The sequence below is a fragment of the Papaver somniferum genome, chromosome 1 (assembly GCF_003573695.1).
Source record: "Papaver somniferum cultivar HN1 chromosome 1, ASM357369v1, whole genome shotgun sequence".
NCBI lineage: Eukaryota > Viridiplantae > Streptophyta > Magnoliopsida > Ranunculales > Papaveraceae > Papaver > Papaver somniferum.
Genome location: NC_039358.1, coordinates 188,098,762 through 188,111,032, shown reverse-complemented (window position 1 = coordinate 188,111,032; position 12,271 = coordinate 188,098,762). Strand labels below are relative to the sequence as shown.

The 12,271-nt window shown below is 38.0% G+C and overlaps 1 pseudogene; it reads left to right on the top strand.

The window, feature by feature from the left end:
* The first annotated feature begins 1,751 nt into the window (after positions 1-1,751).
* Positions 1,752-6,283, top strand: LOC113355913 (annotated as a pseudogene).
* Positions 6,284-12,271: the final 5,988 nt, after the last annotated feature.

The following is a 12,271-nucleotide window of genomic DNA, read 5'->3' as shown; positions in this document are numbered from 1 at the left end:
AAAAAAAAAAAAAAAAAAAAAAAAAAAAAACTGAGACCAGACCATTTGACCAACCAGAATAAATTCAATGAAGTCGACCACTGGTACCCTTGTATATGCCAGTGTGTTGATATTAGTCCAGACTAGTATCTCAGTCCATTAGGATAGGTTCACCTTAGTCAACATCATCTACGTTTTTCTTTACATCCATCTTCTTAATCTATCCATGTGATCGGTTGACTCCGGTTATGATGTCCAGAAACTATCTGAGTAGAGCTCTGTCACTTTATATGAATTTTAGTATGCTTGAGTGCAAACTCGTGTACAACAATTGGAATTTCGCATCAGGGTACTTCCTCCTGTAGTCAATAAGTATGCTAACCAAGGAGATTCTTTAGTGCCTTCCAAGGTTCTGCCTAGATATCTAGGGTCTTGAGTATAAAGGTTTTGTGGGTATACCTCTGGTAAGCCCTCCCGAGACTACAACTCGGCCACTAGTGACACCTAGGGGTTTAAAGTCTTATTGGATACGCTAAATGCAATCGAAGATGCCTGCGTCAGTGAATTAGGATTTTATTTTTCTATTTAATTTTTGCTCGAGGACTAGCAAATAATAAGTTTGGGGCTATTTGATAGACACATTTTTGTGTCTAATTTGTCTCGATTCTATATATTGATAGTGCTCATTTTTGTACTTATTATGGTGTTTTGTGTGTAGGTATTTTTGGCCAATAAACATTTTTGGAAAAATCGGCTCGAAAAGTTGCGCGGGCCACCCCGGAGGACAGTTACTAAACGGACCCCATAATTGGCTAAGGAACACCCGGGCTATGTATATCCCAAATTTATCCTCAGCACCCACAATTGTCCACATCACCAAGTCAGCTACTATCGGCACCCCCTACTCTGGATAGGGGCAACCTTCTTCTTCACATTTCAAACAGATTTTTTTTGGCGGGAAAATGAACCCACACACCTGCAGATTAGGGTTCTGAATTCAACAGAGTTTTAGAGAGATTCAAGGTCTGATTTTCGTTGGGATGGACTTCCTAGAACATTACAGGGTTGTTACGTGTGTTTGGATCGAATGAATTGGGCTGAATAAGCCGGGAGAAGGAAACATAGGTGTAGGAAGTTCACGGCTTGTAGCGAACTTCTGGATTTGGTTTTGTCTGAGATACAATCGGATTTGGATGTCGCTTTGGAGTCAGTTAAGCCTGTTTCTATAAAACAGGACTGGTAAGTCCGTCAGATTCGATAAAGTCGTGAGATTTCGTCGAGTTCAAGCTAAACAGAGGTTAAAGAAGTTTCGGGATTTTCTTCAACTATAATTGGAAGTTACGTGAAGTATTAACAGTATACTGACGGATATGATTGAGGATACCATCATTGGGAGATTCTGGTACGTTGGATTAAACTTGGAAGACGCGTGCATAGAAATCTAGAGAGAATTATTCTCGGGACTTGCTGTGAAAGAATAATCGAGATAAACTTGAGTTGTTTAGGGTTTACTTGAGAGTTGTTGCCTATATATAGGTTGGTTGCAATTCAGAGAGGGGTTACGTACACTTTGGGGAAGTTTAGGAGAGAACAGAAAGCTGAAATCACAAGTTGAAGTTTTGTTTCTGCTGCTGCAATACCTAGAACACGAAGAACATTAGACCCTTCATAGCAGTCGTTTATTCAACAACATATATCTTCTATTGTTTCATGTAACAGCACCTATTGCAACAGTTCTCTGTAACAGTCAGTTTGTAACGTCTATAGGATTAATGTGGAGCGAGTTTCTAATAAATCATTTTGGTGGCAGTAATCCTGATATCCAAAAGTCAATTAAGCAGCTCAAGGAGAAAGCAGGGGAAATTAAGGAGGCGAAAGAAGAATTGAAAGTTAGGTAATTTTGATGGCCTTATGAATTGTTGTTTTTTTTTTCCTTCTTTTTTTCTCTTGTACATTTATACCTTATGGGCTGAGACATACTGTTGTATGTCAAGGCTGGCAGACGGTTCAAAGGAGTTCCTGAGATGGTGAACTTCACAAATGCAGAACGAAGCAGACAACGGAGAAGCTTTACAAGAGTGTGGACGGTGTGTGGACTGAGGCTGAAGCTACAGCGAAGAAGGTGAGATTCAACTATTGGTGTAAATGTGCTTCCTATGAAATCATTTATTTAAATACATAGACACTCACAATTTGGAATCTCTATTTCATCCTTTCTGGGGTGCCATAATTTCTTTCTGTTATTTCCAAGACTGGTGCACATTCACATTGTTAATCTTTTGTGCACTCCTAGTCAATAAATAGCGATTTTGTACCTGTGGTGGTTGTCACCTTGTCAAATTTATCATGTCACTAGGACCACTATTCTTACTATTGGAGATATCCAAATCATCATACCTTATGTTACTTTTGTATCACTGCAGGTGTCTTCCGATGTGAAGGAGAAGTTCTCAGCTGCCACAGAGGAGGTGAATGTGCTAATATTTCTTTGCTGAGTGTTGCTATTATATGCTAAGCAATAATTCCTCCCAGACTTCATGTTTTCTTAATTATTGTTCTGATTTAGGTCAAAGAAACATTTGGGCTTGGAAAACAAGATTCTCCAGGATCCTCCACCAAAACCTCAACTAACACTGGTGCTCATGTGAAAGATGAGAAGAATGCCCCATCCGGAGAAGCTACATCTCGGAATCCTGAATCTGGTGATTCCCAACAATCATATTTCAGCAGGTTCAAATCCACTGTCTCTTCTGCTGCTCCAACAGTTTCCTCGGCCTTCCAAAAAATTAAGGAAACAAAGGTTCTTGACATAGCAAAACAAGGTTATGCCATCGTGAAAGATGAATTAAGTGGAAAACCTAGTAAGAGAAGGCATATGCAACATGAAGCCTCCTCTTACCCCAAAGGAGAAAGAAGTACAAAAACTGACATTGTAATTGTACCCACAAAGCAATCACGCTGGGGTAAGAAGTGGGAAGCATTCAAAGAAAAGGTAAGGGTGCTCGAGTTTAACTTGTCTTTGCTTGAAGCAAAAATCTCCTCATTTCCTTTTTTTGGTTTATCCCGCCACTGAATTCAAGAGACTAAGAGTTCTTTCCCTTTTCAGATGCAAGGTAACCCTGTAATCAAGCGTATAAGTGGGATTAGTGAGCCTGTTGTAACAAAGACTCAAGAGGTATGTCTTTCAGTGAATCATATTATTTCCCCTTAATTATATAAGATATTTTTAGCATATGCATTGAAGTTGCGTCCAAGGATTTCAGTATGTTTTCTTTTTATTCTTTTTAGTTTGACTTTGGACGTAGTGACATATTGATAATGTATTTTTGGTCAAACGTTATGATTATTTTAAACGTATAAAAAAATGAAATAAAATCTAATTTCTTATTACATTTATTGTGAATTATTCATAATCATGGACATTAAACATCTGAGGGTACAACGTCGTATTTCATGCCAGTATGTCATATGCAATCTTTAGACGATTCTGATACTTTTTCTATTTTGTAATTTTTTTTTATCCTTCTTGGAATCTCGCAGCTCGCGGAGGATGTGCGGGAGGCATGGGAAACAAGGGGATCACCCTGGTGTTCACAAAATTCAAGAGTATGTCCCCTGAGTTCAATCATTGCATTTCTGCCCCATGGTGGTGGTCTTGTTATATCTCTATTTTCCAATTGTGGTACATGTTCGTAACCCTGTGATTGCTCTGATAGTATGAATGAAACTGTTTTTGGAGAAACAGATGCTGCCATATCGTTCAAGGAAATACGTCGTCGGGATCCGTAAGTTGCTGAGCTTAGTTGTTTACATCTACTTTAACTGAAGCACGTTTGCTTTTATCAATTTTTTTTTTTTTTTTTTTTTGCTAAACTTTTATTGTTATTGGATAAATTGTATTACATTAACTAGTATATCTTTTATTTATTTATTTATTTTTTATTATTTTTTGGGTACAAGGTCCTTCTCGTTACCGGATTTTGTTGCTGAAGTTCAAGAAATGATCAGGCCGACCCTTATTGCTTATTTTAAGGTAGCTGCTGAATAGTTGTAGTACTCCAAAGCTTTCTGTTATATTTTATATTGACTGTCTGTCAGTGCCATCAATTTGTTTGGCATAGTCATTGCTGCACACATGATAACTGAGCTGCAATAAAGAACATAACATATTTGCGTTTTCAGAGTCGAATCCAAGAGAAAGGTGCCTACAATGCTAGGTCTGGATTTCTTATATGACCTTTGTATATCCCGGTCGGGATCTGACATCCCGGCGAGGAACTCATATCATCCAATAAATTTTCCATTAAAATATAAGAGTCGGACTATGCTTAAATGCTTTACGCCAACTACTACCAGTGGGGTGGGTAGGTACCAGTCCAGGTATCTGCCACTACTGGTTATGGTAGATTCATAATGAAGCCACACAAATGATAGTGATCTGAAGAAAACCATATATGGCATTAGGTTTTTGATTTTGTACATTCTTATTTTAGAATATCTTCTTGAGTAACGAGTACTTTCTCTACTGCATTTACAGTGAAACTAACCACAAGACTAGCAAATGATGTTTAACTTGTAATCGTAAAACACACAACTGATGTACCTTTAACCTTTGATCTGGTCATCTAGATGTAAGAAATATCGTAATTAAGCTTAGTTATCGTGTATGTGAAAAGTTCGATTTTTTACTGCAGATGGATTTGTTTGTTTGTTTTTTGTTTTTTTCACCCCTGACAGCGTCTTTTGTTTTTCTGTAGGGTGATGTGGAAACACTGAAGAAGAATTGTAGTCCTGAAGTAATCGAGAGATGTAAAGCAGAGAAGCAAGCTTACGAAAGCCAAGGAATGTTCTTCTGCAACAAGGTTTATCCGGCAAACATCTAAATTGGAAATGAGTTTTGTTAAATTATCTAATTACTGGAAAGAATTTGACATGTAATGAGATTGGAAAGAAGTTGTCTGTGCTTCGATACAGTATTTACTTTACTTCCTTAAACTAATAAAAGTGGATAAATACAACCGCTTTTTATGATGCCTGCTTGATTTGAAATGCCAGCGGCGTCTACTTTATGGCGCATGTTGTTAATATCTCTTTCTTTGATATTGCGGATCTTACATATATCCGACGTTGAAGTCCATGAAACTAAACTAATGGGAAACAGTCCTATAATCATTGTAGTGGTGAGCATATTTATTTGCATTATATTCTATTTTATATCTCTAGTATATTTTAAGGTTCTGTGTATGAAATGTGCTGAAATCTTTCTTATTTTGTGTCGTTACAGTTCCAAACTCAGCAAATTTACTGTGTGATGGATAAGGAAGGTTCAATAACAGAAGGAGGAAAGGTAAGATTCATATACTCATGCATATAAAGTACTCCTTACTTTTTAATAGGTCAGTTTCTTTTTTTTGAGAAAATTAAGGAAATTAAGAGAACTAATTATTGAAAGTGGTCCTCTAAACACTTGTCAATAAAAGAAGTAAAGTGAAATGTTCCCCATGACACTTGTCATCAAAATAAGTTAAAAGAAAAGTGGTCCCAAAAAATTAAAGTAACATTTGACTTTCCCAATTAGGAAACTGGCCTATTTTTTTGAAACATTTAATTATAGAAACTGGCCTATTAAAAAGTAACGGAGGGAGTAGTTAACTAACAAAGTGCATTGTTAAAAACATGTTGCATTCTTTTCGACATCTCACTATGTACTCTCATCTGTTAGGGTGGTGGGTGCTTTAGAAGCATCTACTGCTTGTTAGAAAGAAGAAATTATTTTGAATACTACTATACTCCCTAGAATCTTTCTGACCGTGTTATGGAATATAAATCAAAATGCCGGGGTATGTAGAACGTTTTCATTCATTTATTTCATTATTGACCTGAGAAATTCGTGTTGGGAGTGCAATGACTTCTTCTGTTAAATACTGTAAATATGACAACAGTGGGCTCAAGGTCTTTAATATTCTTATTTGTATTGGATTTGGCATTGGGCGCATCGTCATTTTGTAACTAATGATTTTAATGTTATCCCCCTTTAGGATACAATTCAAACTGTGTTATATCAATGGGCAATGCAATAAATTGACGTAGAAGACCAGGAGGAAGGTGCTCTCTATCCAATATGGAGGCTACGAGAAACACAACAACTCGGAATGAAAGCTCTCATTTAGTAGGCTCACGCATTTGCTCGTCATTGCAACTGGATTTGTGTTTGACAATATCTGGATTTTTGTTTTTCATCCCCACCAGAGAACAATCACAATCTGGCTCCAATTTGTTTTAAGAATGTGAAAATAATCTTTATGCAAAATCCATGGAATACAAACATTTATGTCTATTTGTTCTCTGTCAGATTTTCAAGTAAAATTTATGTATATTAGAGGTGGTAGAGTCGTGGAAAGACTTGTCTTGAGCCTAGCTGGGACGATATGTTACGGCCAAAAGATTGAAATAGTTGATCAAAACACTAATGGTATGAACAAAAAGCAAAGGCGACGCACAGGAGCCCCAGCAGGAAGCTGCTGTAGTAGCAACTCCCCTATGGAAAAAATAAATTTAACATCGTGTGAGCCGATGGCTCAAGTATGTATACTACACTTGATCTTAGCCAATTACTCACTAAGAATCGGATGGAGCCGGGACTTATATTTTATTTCGACCACAAAATAAAAAATAAAAAAATCACCAGTATGGAAGCTCACATCACATGGTATACATGCACGCCATTTTGACAATAACACCGTAAATCCCATTCTGAATACATTAATCGGGGAAGGAATTGTGCAAATTGGTGCCAATAGCCGGCAACAACAACACTGCATGTCAGAATAAATTGAATATTTCATATTTCATCCGAACGACGACGATGGAACGACGATGGTTACGACACTTGAATTCCCACATATTATATCTTCTAGGCCATTTTCATTTGTTTTCTAGTTCTCTTTAAAGGAATTTGTCAAATAGAGACCAACTATTTTGGGATACATGGTAGAACCGATACTTACCTATATCGGGAATCTTAATTATTGTTGGGAGTCATGGCAGAACAAATCCCTACCTATACTGAGAGACTTGGTAGATATGATCTTAACCTATGCTAGGAGTCATGGTAGAATCGGTCCCAAGAGCAAAACCGATCCTTCATATTTACATATTACTTTACGATTTTGTGTGAGTTTGGAATTAGGGTTTGGTAATTAAGAAAGTTCCATATGTCGACACAATTTGGACATGAGTATAATTCTTATCTTTTATTGTCCAAAGATATTCCTTGATACTCAAGGTGATCCCAATCGGAAATATTGAGAATCTTTTAATTAAGTATTTTTGATTATATGCTTTTGATTTTCCAGCAAACCAAAATATATCTCTTGGAAAGTTATATTAGTTAAGTGTTAAACTAATATTATATATTTCTAAGGAGAGATTTCGGAATTACTGGTTGGATATTAGTTGGAAATAGGAAAACTGGAATTAGGTACTTATTGCATATCTTGAGAATATTTTCGGTTTTGGAATTTCCTTGTTGTCCAAACAACCTTGGTATATAAATAGTTGAGTTTTCATTTCTAGCAAACTATCCTAAGAGCCAGGAAAACTTCATTCGTGTTGTTTGTGATGGAGCCGTCTGTCTGGAGAGGAAAGTACCATAATTAAGCGAAATCTCTTACGACCGCTGGTTTACAGACTTCTGTGGGATCAAGAAGCTCTACGGATATCGTTGGTGGGAAACTAGATAATTGCATTGTTATTTTAGTTTTCGATTATTGATTAGATTGACTAACGGTTGTTGAAACTTTGATTGCACCTGGTTTGATTATTCTTGAGAGCCTTCTCTTCTGACATAAGGGTCACTCAAACTAGATCAAAGTATTGACGGGATCTTTAGAATTGTTGTTAGATCTAAAGATAACTTGTGATCATCCATTGTTAACAGACTTCATTCTATGTGTGATTGATCATAAGTGGATTCAAGTTTGTGTTGTGCAGGTACATAAGAAGACAATTGAAGATTTGAAGAATCTGTATCTCGTGATTTGTACACACATCTTGATCGGATGGGATCTGACTTAGATTAGATTTATCTGATCGTGCACACATCTTGATTAGCTAGGATCCGACTTAGATTAGATTTATCTGATCATAATTCGAATAGATCGGCAACTGTCATTTGGTGGTATTCTTCAATATCCGAATCTGATAGTTGTGAATCTGAATCTAAGTTACTGATTTGGATTAATCTTACCCGGCAGAGTTTTCTTGTTTAAATGGAAGAGCCTTTGTCAAACTCAACGAATATTTTGTCAAAGATTATTGGAGTAGTTACTAAACAACTTTGTTCCTTTATTGTTTGGAAGACGTTCAAAAGGAGTTGAGTGCTTAAGACTTTACATCGGTAAAGAAACTCAAGATAGTGATTTTCTGTCTTGGGATTCACATGCATGACCAGCTCGTAGACGCAGGAATACTAAGGGAACTAAGTAACTAGGGGTAGATTACTTGGTCCCAACTATACGAAGTTGGCATTGTACTTTGTGTAGCTTTTTAATTATGAGAGTATTCAAAACTGGACTAGGTCCCAGGGTTTTTTTGCATTTGCAGTTTCCTCGTTAACAAAATCTTGTTGTGTCATTTATTTTTACTTTCCGTAATTATAATTGTTTTATTATAATTTAAAGTAAATACACTTGTACGTTAATCCTAATTACTTGACATTAATCCTATAGTCAATCGGTCTTGTACCGTAACTATTGTTAAGTGAATATCAAGTTATTGTATTGTCTCGACTTTGACCATAGACAATCAAACTTGGTATCGGACTTATAGGTTGAAAAGAAAAACATGGTGTATTTGGGTAGCCTCGTTATTTATATTGGTATCAGAGCAGGCAAACACAAAAAGATCTAACAATATGTGTTTGGTGCGATCCAACCTATAAGAATTGAATCAAATGGGTGATTCAGGTAACGTACCGTCAAGATTTGATGACTTCATTTTTCTGTGGTGGAAAATACGAATAAAAAAACCAATACTCTCCTTCAAGAGTATCTTTGGAATTTATTTGTTCCTCAGATTTATTGTTCAGACTTCTGGGAGTCATAGGCATGTATATCACGTCAAATATCAGTGTGTATAAGATTCTAGAAGAGTTTTTTTTTTTCTAATTATGGTTCATGGCTATTATTCTAAAAAACTTGGAATCTTAAATATATTCTGGTATTCTTACCCTAATATATGTACACTCACATTCAAATCCGAAAACATTTGTGTGATTCACAGGTTCATTTTTTGTAATCTCTTCTACCTTTGTTAAGAATGATCTTTCTGTTAACAAAGGTTTGCTTCATACACCACATAATTGTTTCATTAAAGCATGATCTTTTATGAGATCATCGGTTCACTTTGTCTAAAGGTATTTCTTGTAAATATCATGTTATATATTAGAGAGGAAAAATATTCAAACATGAATATAAAATTGATCCACTATAAAGTCCGTTCCAAGAAGAGAAATCGGATTTCCAAAAGAAAGGCAAGATCTGAAAAAGGGTAATATTTTTTGAAACAACGATTTCCTGAACCAAGTCAAGTCCGAAATAAAATCAATTTTTATTTAAAAGGGAATACTCATGTATTGTTATTTCATACAATTTTTAGGGAGCAAAGTTTCGAAACCAAAACTAGGGTTTCTTATATAATTTCGATACAAGCAAAGATGGTGCAAAGGAAATCAAAAAGTGAAAAAACTTCTGAACAAGATAAGGAGGATCCTTTGAATCCCTTTCTGTATAATGAGATCGAGAAGATCCGTTTTCCTCATATGATCAAAGATAAACATGAACTTACTTCTTTCATGGATAGTTCATGTTTTGATAAATATCAAACTCTCAAGGGAATCAGAGTTACTGCTGAAAAAATTCGATTCAGAAGTTTCCAATGCAAGGTATGTGAAGTTCGTTTAAGATCGAGATTGGGGAAAGCTCTTTGATTTTGAAAAGTATTCACCTGACATAGTAAGAATTTTCTATGCTAATATTCATAATACCGATCGTAAAAAGCTTACTTTTGTCACTCTGGTTGGATGCGCTCTTCATTATGTCTGTTAGAGCACTGCTCGGTCGAACTCGCAAGCGTTCCTATCCTAATATTGTTTGTCAAGTTTAGTTGCCAAAACTATAAGTCTTGATTTATAGTATACTTATAGCTAAGTCTCGGATTAGGATAGTAAGCATAATTGAGCATTAAACTTCACGGCGTTCATCTATTGAAGACGAAGAACTATTAAGGGGAGTTTGTGGAACTTCATCAACAAAATGTATGTGGAAACTTGAACTCATCTATCACTCAAAAATCTATCTACTCTATATCCTATTTGAGACAAAAGTTGTATAGCTATATAGACTTCGATTATACACATTTGATAATTCCAGCTGAGTTTAACTCGCTTACATATTTCTCGAAATATGTGTTGGTAAGTGTTTGAGGGTGAAAACAGTTTCTGCTGGTTTCGGTAATTTCGTGTGTTGTGGGTGAGAAACGTCTTAAACTCTAAAAAATGTACTGCAAGGGAGTACTTTAGATTCGAGAGATCAATCTGTACAAATCCGTCCTAAACCAAGAAATGGTCGTTCCAAACTTGCTTCGGTCACAAAGTGAAGGAGAAGGGTTGGTTTTGGGGAGGGAAGCGAAGAGAGTGTTGAGACCAGAATAGTTGATTCTGGAAGAGTAGTAATTTGACTTGTATCAGAAATTGAAAGCTAACATATGGGAAAGCTAACAAGTGATTTCTGAGTGTTGTATGCTCCTGACCAAAACTTGTTCTTTGGTGGAAATAGGTAAGACCTATTTATACAAGTCCAAGTGAAACGTACTCTGGTCTTGTAAGAAATAGAAACGGATGAGTAAATGGGAGGAGGTGGTAACCGGTAACGCCTGGAACTGATGTTCCATAATGAAGGAAAGTGTTTCACCATTACTCCCTCTATTTACTAACCTCCTTATTCTTATGACACTTTCATGTAACGGGCGTAGTGTACGCCGCATGCTGTAAACCGCCAAACCAATACCCTTTATGAGCATCCCCCAGTTTGTGACATGTGTTAGATGTCTCGAGTGTTTTCATGGGAAAATGTGTATCATGGTGTCACGTGTGGAATGGTGGCATGCCAGTGGCCATGGTAGAGTCCATATGGCTTTGCCATAGAATAGGCGCGGCCAAAATTAGGGTTTGGGTGCAAACCGTGATGTTTTGGATTTGGGCCCCAAGTTAGGTGGCGAACTTGAACGGTCGAGATCTGCATCTCAGAGGGAAGGATAGCCGTTGATTATTGCAACCCTCTGTTTTAGCATTCAGCGTTGAGCATGGCTTTGCCATAGAGTAGGCGCGGGCCAAAATTAGGGTTTAGGTGCAAACCGTGATGTTTGGCTTTGGGCCGCAAGTTTCCATGCGTCAGGTGGCGAACTTGTGTGGTCGAGATCTGCATCTCAAAAATAAGGGTAGCCGTTGATTATTGCAACCCTTCGTTTGGTAGCTGGCGGCATGAAAGTATGGCCAGCAAGCTAGGATTTTGGTGTAGTTAGGCGCGGCCAAAAGCTAGGGTCTTGGCGTAGTTTGGGCGCGACCACAGTTAAGGCTTGGCGTTGGGCCACAAGTCGCCACGCGTTAGCTGGTGACCTTCGACGGTTAAGATCTGCATCTTAGATGGAAGGGTGGCCGTTGATCGTTGCAACCCTTCGTTTTGGCAGCCAGTGATGTGAAGGAAAGGCTGGCATGGTATAGGCGCGTCCAAAACTAGGGTTTAATGCAAACCGTGGTGTTTTGGCTTTGGGCCGCAAGTTTCCATGCATTAGGTGGCGAACTTGGATGGTCGAGATCTGCATCTCAAAGAGAAGGGTAGTCGTTGATTATTACAACCCTTCGTTTTGGCGTGGAGAAGTGGTTGGCATGATTTTCCATTGGCACGGTGGAGCGGCTGGCATGGGCGGCATGCCTCGGCGAAGAGACGTGGCTGGCATGGTTTGCCATTGGCACGGTGGCGCGGCTGACATGGTTGGCATGCCTTGGCGCAGAGACGTGGCTGGCATGGTTTGCCATTGGCACGGTGGTGCCGCTGGCATGGTTTGTCATTGGCACGGTGATGCCGCTGGCATGGTTGGCATGCCTTGGCGTAGAGACGTGGCTGGCATGGTTCGCCATTGGCACGGTGGTGCGGCTGGCATGGTTGGCATGCCTTGGCGCAGAGACGTGGCTGGCATGGTTTACCATTGGCACGGTGGCGCGACTGGCATGGTT